Below are 7,963 nucleotides of genomic sequence, written 5' to 3'. Positions count from 1 at the left end.
TGATGTTGTTTATTTGTTTGACCCTTTAACAACATAAGATTTACGGAGTTGAACAATACTTCCAGTTATTATTCTGGTACAAACAAGTAGTGTAACAAATGGGTTATTACAGTGTAATTACCATTTAATTATCTACTTGGTCATTTCTTTACCATAAAATAAAGTGCTACAATGAGAAGTCCTGTAAAGCACCATAGAATTTGTGGACTTTGAGTTAAAGACATTTCTACTGACTTCAATGTCATGACCTCTCGAAGCTACTGCTCAAGTGCAATTTCGTTTGAATTCAGTGTCAAACACTTTTTTTTTTATTTTAAGGATTTTACTTTAAATCTTTTACAAAAGCATTTTAGGCAAATCATTTTAACCCTGAGAAAATAAACATATTTATTTTTTTATTTCACCTTTATTGAACCAGATAGGCCAGTTGAGAACACGTTCTCATTTACAACTGCGACCTGGCCAAGATACAGCAAAGCAGTGCGACAAAAACAACGGCGTTACACATGGGATAAACGTACAGTCAATAACACAATAGAAAATCTATATACAGTGTGTGCAAATGCAGTAAGATTAGGGAGGTAAGGCAATATATAAGCCATAGTGGCGAAATAATTACAATTTAGCGTTTAACAGTGCAGTGATAGATGTGCAAGTAGATATTGGGTAGCAAAAATATGAATAATATTGGGATGAGGTAGTTGGGTGTTGTATTTACAGATTGGCTGTGTACAGGTACATTGATCAGTAAGATGCTCTAACAGCTGATGCTTAAAGTTAGCGAGGGAGATAGGTCTCCATCTTCAGTGATTCATTTTTTTCCAATTCCGTGCATTGGCAGCAGAGAACTGGAAGGAAAAGCAGCCGAAAGAAGTGTTGGCTTTGGGGGTAACCAGTGAAATATACCTGCTGGAGCGCATGCTATGGTTGCTATGGTAACCAGTGAGCTGAGATAAGGTGGGGCTTTACCTAGCGAAGACTTATAGATGACCTGGAGCCAGTGGGTTTGGTGACAAATATGTAGCGAGGGCCAGCCAACGAGAGCATACAGGTCGCAGTGGTGGGTAGTGTATGGGGCTTTGGTGACAAAAGGATGGCACGGTGATAGACTACATCCAGTTTGCTGAGTAGAGTGTTGGAGGCTGTTTTGTAAATGACATCGCCAAAGTCAAGGATCGGTAGGATAGTCAGTTTTATGAGGGTATGTTTGGCAGCATGAGTGAATTAGGCTTTGTTGCGAAATAGGAAGCCGAAATAGGAAGCCGATTCTAGATTGTATTGGAGATGCTTAATGTGAGTCTGGAATGAGAGTTTACGGTCTAACCAGACACCTAGGTATTTGTAGTTGTCCGCATATTCTAAGTCAGAACCGTCTGTAACAGCATAAACTTTACGTCCGTCCCTTCGCCCCGACCTGGGCGCGAACCCAGGGACGCTCTGCACACGAGCAAGTGACGTCACCGATTGAAATGCTAGTAGCGCGCACCACCGCTAAGTAGCTAGCCATTTCACATCCATTACACTCACCCCCCTTTTGACCACCTCCTTTTCCGCAGCAACCAGTGATCCGGGTCAACAGCATCAATGTAACAGTATAACTTTAGTCCGTCCCTCTCCTAGCCCAACCTGGGCTCGAACCGGGGACCCTCGGCACACATCAACAGTCACCCTCGAAGCATCGTTACCCATAGCTCCACAAAAGCCTCTGCAAGGGGAGCCACTACTTCAAGGTCTCAGAGCAAGTGACGTCACCGATTGAAATGCTAGTAGTGCGCACCACCGCTAACTAGCTAGCCATTTCACATCCGTTACACGTCCAGAGTAGTGATTCTAGTCGGGCAGGCAGGTGCGGGCAGCGATCGCGTTTTAAGAGCGGGTGGATGCCACGGAAGGAGTGTTGTATGGCATTTAAGCTCGTCTGGAGGTTCGTTAACACAGTGTCCAAAGAAGGGACAGAAGTATACAGAATGGTGTCGTCCATGTAGAGGTGGATCAGAGAATCGCCAGAAGCAAGAGCGGCATCATTGATATATACAGAGAAAAGAGTCGGCCCGAGAATTGAACCCTGTGACACCCCCATAGAGACTGCCAGAGGTCCAGACAACAGGCCCTCAGAGTCAAATCGATCAGAGAAGTAGTTGGTGAACCAGGCGAGGCGGTCATTTGAGAAACCAAGGCTATTGAGTCTGCAGATAAGAATGTGCTGATTATCAGAGTCGAAAGCCTTGGCCCGGTCGATGAAGACTGCTGCACAGTACTGTCTTTTATCGATGGTGGTTATGACATTGTTTAGGACCTTGAGTGTGGCTGAGGTGCACCCATGACGAGCTCTGAAACCAGATTGCATAGATTTAAAATGGTCGGTGATTTGTTTAACTTGGCTTTTGCAGATTTTAGAAAGGCGGGGCAGGATGGATATAGGTCTAACAGTTTGGGATAGCCACGGTTTGGGATGACCGTGGCAGCTTTCCAATCTTTGGGGATCTCAGACTATACGAAAGCGGTTGAACAGGCTAGTAATACGGGTTGCATGCAGAGCTGTTGGCCGGGGTAGGGGTAGCCAAGTAGAGAGCATGGCCAGCTGTAGAAAAATGCTTATTGAAATTCTTGATTATTGTAGATTTTTCGTGGTGACCGTGTTTCCTAGCCTCAGTGCAGTGGGCAGCTGGGAGGAGGTGCTCTTATTCTCCATGGACTTTAGTGTCCCAAAACTTTTTGGAATTAGTGCTACAGGATGCACATTTTTGTTAGGAAAGCTAAGGCTAGCTTTTTCAAACTGACTGTTTTGGTTCCTGACTTCCCTGAAAAGTTGCATATCACGGGGGCTATTCGTTGCTAATGCAGAATGCCACAGGATATTTTTGTGCTGGTTAAGGGCAGTCAAGTCGGGGATGAACCAAGTATTATATCTGTTTTTAGTTCTACATTATTTGTATAGGTCATGCTTATTTAAGATTGCGAGGAAAGCACTTTTTAAAGATCAACCAGACATCCTCTACTGATGGGATGAGGTTAATATCCTTCCAGGATACCCGGGCCAGGTCGACTAGAAAGGCCTGCTCGCTGAAGTGTTTTAGGGAGCGTTAGACAGTGATGAGGAGCGGTTGTTTGACTGTGGACCCATTATGGACGCAGGCAATGAGGCAGTGATCGCTGAGATCCTGGTTGAAGACAGCAGAGGTGTATGGATGAGTTGGTAAGTTGGTCAGGATGATATCTAATGTGCCCATGGTTATGGATTTAGGGTTGTACCTGGTAGGTTCCTTGATAATTTGTGTGCGATTGAGCGCATCTAGCTTAGATTGTAGGACGGCCGGGGTGTTAAGCATATCCCAGTTTGGGTCACCTAACGGTACGAACTCTGAAGATAGATGGGGGGGCAATCAATTCACATATGGTGTCCAGGGCACAGATGGGGGGTCTATAACAAGCAGCAACAGTGAGAGACTTGTTTCTTGAAAGGTGGATTTTTAAAAGTAGAAGCTCGAAGTGTTTGGGCACAGACCTGGATAGTATGACAGAACTCTACATGCGATCTCTGCAGTAGATTGCAACTCCGCCCCCTTTGGCAGTTATATCTTGTTGGAAAATGTTGTAGTTGGGGATGGACATTTCAGGATTTTTGGTGGCCTTCCTAAGCCAGGATTCAGACACGGCTAGGACATCAGGGTTGGCGGAGTGTGCGAAAGCAGTGAATAAAACAAAGTTAGGGAGGAGGCTCCTGTTAATGTGCATGAATCCAAGGCTTTTCTGGTTACAGAAGTCAACAAATGAGAGTGCATGGGGAATAGGAATGGTGCTGCAGGGCCGGGGTTAACCTATATCAGCAGAGGAGGAGTAGGGTATGGCTAAAGGCTATAAGAACTGGTCGTCTAGTGCGTTCGGAACAGAGTAAAAGGAGCAGATTTCTTTGGCGTGGTAGAATAGATTCAAGGCATAATGTACAGACAAGGGTATGGTAAGATGTTAGTAAAGTGGAGGTAAACCTAGCCATTGAGTGACGAGAGAGAGAGAGTCTCTGGAGGCACCAGTTAAGCCAGATGAGGTCACTGCATGTGTGGGGGGTGGGACAAAAGAGCTATCTAAGGCATATTGTGCAGGGCTGGGGACTCTACAGTGAAATAAGACAATAACTAACCAAAACAGCAATAGACAAGGCATATTAACATTAGAGAGAGGCGTGTTTAGCCGAGTGATCATAGGGTCCAATGAGTAGCAATAGGTGAGTCAGGGAGCCATTCAGCAGTCGCTACTACGTTAGGCGAGCTTTAGACACAGCGATTCAGACAGCTAGCGGGCCGGGGATAGCAGATGGGCCTTCGGCGACGTCGCAAATTGAAGAGCCTGTTGAAACCACCTTGGACGATTACGTCGGCAGACCAGTCGTGATGGATAGGCGGGGCTCTGTGTCGGCAGTAAAGGGTCCAGGCCAATTGTCAACAAGTTATTGTAACCCAAGAATTAGTTGGTGCACCTCATCGGCTAGCCGGGAGGTAGGCCTAGCTCAAAGCTAACTGGTGCTTGCTTTGGGACCAAGCCGTTAGCCAGGAGTAGCCACTTGGATTGCAGATAGCTATCAGCGATGATCCGGTGTAAAGGTTCAGAGCTTGCGGTAGGAATCCGGAGATGTGATAGAGAAAAAGCAGTTCGATATGCTCTGAGTTGATTTTGCGCTGTGCAGCCTGGCAGGTATTGACCGAGCTGAGGCTGGCAGGTGTCCGAGTTAACAGTGAAGACCGCTAGCAGTGGAAAACTGACTAGTAGCTAGCTAGTTAGCTGGCTAGCTGCTGATGGGGGTTCCGGTTCTAAAGTATAAAAACAGCAGATCCGTACCACATTGGGTGAGTCGGGTTGCAGGAGAGTATATTCAGTCCGCAGATAGAAAGTGAGATTAAAATGTATACAAAAACAAAACCAGGAATTATATTTACACGGGACAAGACAAAACACACGTCTGACTACTACGTCAGCTTGGATTTTTACATCCCAGACCCAAGACGATAATGAGTATACATAGAAATCTATATAATATACAGTATTTTTGTTCAAGACAAGCTAATAAGACACCTGAGTGAACATGCATGCCCTGCTAACTTGCTCAACGTCCCGCAGAGAGGAGGGCCAGGCTGCTGGGGGAGCTACTCCTGACTCCCTCTTTTCTCCCTCTCTCCTTCCTTTAACATTTAACAAGTGTCTTAATTTGGTCAAGGGCTCCTTGTTCTCCCATCCCTTCCCTCTCGGTTCCACTCGCATCTGGCCCAGACACTTTTTTTTTTTTTTCTTCTCCCCCCAGCACAATGGTTCCAGCAGTCTCCCCCTTATCCTCCCTCCTCTCTGTGGTCACACACACCCCCACCCACGTCTTTCAACTTCGTCCTTCAGCTCCAGCTCAATCATCATGGCTCTCCAACTCGATCCCACTGTTCCCCATGCATACAATCACATCTCATAGGACCCACACACAGAGATGACTAGTGTTGGGCACACATCTGGAATTATAGTCATACGTGAAGGATGTTAACCTGACTTGGAATGTAAACATGCAGTGATAAAACGTGTATCACTGCAGGGGCCCCCATGTTGAGGATCAGCATGGCAGATGTATAGCACAATTGGTTGAGAGCCCGTAGAACGGCAGCCATCTCCTCCGGCGTCATTCAAAACATTTGATTGTGCATTAATTTTGTTTGGAGACATTTGTTAGCGCACTACCATTGATCCAAAATAGATGTTTACTATGAAATACCATGAGAACATTGATATAATCGCCAAAACACAACATATCTTCTCACTTTAGGGTTCTTTACAGCGTGATTGGGGGGGGGGGGGGGGGACAAGGACAAGCTACGGCTGGGAAAATACATTTTGAACTATCATCCAACTTGGAATTGTAAATCGGGATCTCGGGCCTCTTTCTAGTGCTATGAGCTGAAAATCACTGATGTCATCATGATTCAACCCCCCAGGAGTTCCCAGTTGTCTTGAAAGCACCAAAAATCCAGAGAATGCCAGACTTTGATGACAAAGTTTGACAAAATTTGCCCATGAAGGACTGCCGTGCCACTTTCCTGTTCAAGTGAGCACAGCACAACGAGCCCAAAACTATCTGCTGAATAAATTATGTAATATGCTAGCGAGATAGTATTACTTTCTTAGCTACAGTATAAATAAGTGTATGTTGTGTAGTAAGCTGTTAGTAGCCCATGTGACTCACCCTAATAATTTGGTATATTTTCACCTCTTAATTCCACCTACTGTTCTGACTTGGTGCACATGTAGTCTATAACCGGTTCTTGAGAAATATAATCATTGAATATTGTAAGAGCTTTCATTGTCTGCTTATTTGCCCCCTTTTATTTATCCTACGGTTCTGACTTGGTGTACAGGGAGAACACTGTAAGAACGGCCCATGTACTGAATTATGTCACTATACATTTCAAAAGTGCTCGACAAATAGTTATATTGACTACGTCCGTCCTAGCTTGCTCATTGTCAATCGAAATGACGGATTGCCTCTTATCCGCTTGTCGTCCCCTTATGCCATAGTTTGTGCATCTCAATTGTCAGTAGAAACCACATTTGTTTGCAAGTCAGCCATACAAAAAAACAAATGATATTTACACGGGACAAGCCAGCTATATTTTATTAAGTCAGTAATTGAGGCTGAATTCTTTCACTGCCAGAGAAGGCTCCGCTGATAGCCAGGTGTAGCAGTGGTATAGTGCAATTCAGGTATTGTTTTGTGTTGTGCAGTGGCTTTGCTGGCATGCATTCCACCTTTTTTTGTTTTGCCCCACCAAGATTTACATGCAAAAATCGCCACTGGTAACAATTAACTCATTAGGATTTGGGGCACCACGAGAACGAGTGTTTAGAGTTACCATCTCCTGAATTAAACTCTTAAGGTCTTTACCTATCACGTCCATAAAACAGTCAACGTATTAATCATAACCTTGTCTCATATCATCATTCTGAATAGTCGTAACCTCCTGCATTTGCAAAAATCCCAGCCTTCCTAAAATCTCATCCATATCTTAACAAAAATATGTTCATATTTCATATACAACATTAAGGATGGAGACTTCATGCATGTAGTGTATATACTTTCAATTTACAGTATTTCCTTTTAACACGTAATGACATTTTAGTTTTCTATAGCTCACCACTGACCATTCCCAACATTCTTATGTTAGAAATATTGTTCCAGTATTCACTTGAGTGTGTTTGAGTTTCGGCGGGGAAAGTATGTTAACAAAGTACATTCCTTTGGTTAATACTGGAGGGGGGAGAGAGTCTTCTTGTTTAATTTATAACTGGGCGTGAGCTGTCAACCTGGCAGCAGCTCCCTCCTTCCATCTTCTGTCGGTGAGAGAATGTCTGGTTACTGTCATCCATTGCCAAGCTGATCTGACCCATTCGGCTCCTCACTGGACAGTCATGACAGTAATATTCTACTGTACTGTAATTTACATTTGCACTATCAAAATTGATCCATCAAAAATGTTAAATAAAATGTCCATTGTTCCTATCCTATGTGTGATGATTGAAGACCTCTTTCATTTGATTTCTAAAATAAATGTATTGTTCGGATGTAATTACAACATTTTGTTGCATTACAACCTGTACTTAATTTTTGGGGTGGGGAATTTCATGTAACATACACAAAATAGTTCAAATTGGTGAAATGAAAAAAATAACTTGTTTAAAAAAATAAAAACAGAGAAGCATATGTATGCTATTACTGTGTGTGTATATATGTATGTGTGTTTATACTTATCAAACATTTTCATTGTGTTCTCAATCTGTTAAATCTAAATAGGTTTACCAAATAGTTAAATGATTATCAATTAAGAGCAGTTGGATTAAGTCAATTATATGTATTTTAACAAATGAGAAGACAATCATACTAAAAGTAATGAGTATTGCATTGTTAAAAGCTACTACTTAATATGAACATGTATTT

Source organism: Oncorhynchus mykiss, chromosome 4 (genome assembly GCF_057628025.1).
Source record: "Oncorhynchus mykiss isolate SJ-2025 chromosome 4, ASM5762802v1, whole genome shotgun sequence".
NCBI classification, from domain to species: domain Eukaryota; kingdom Metazoa; phylum Chordata; class Actinopteri; order Salmoniformes; family Salmonidae; genus Oncorhynchus; species Oncorhynchus mykiss.
Note: the sequence above shows the minus strand (reverse complement) of the source record.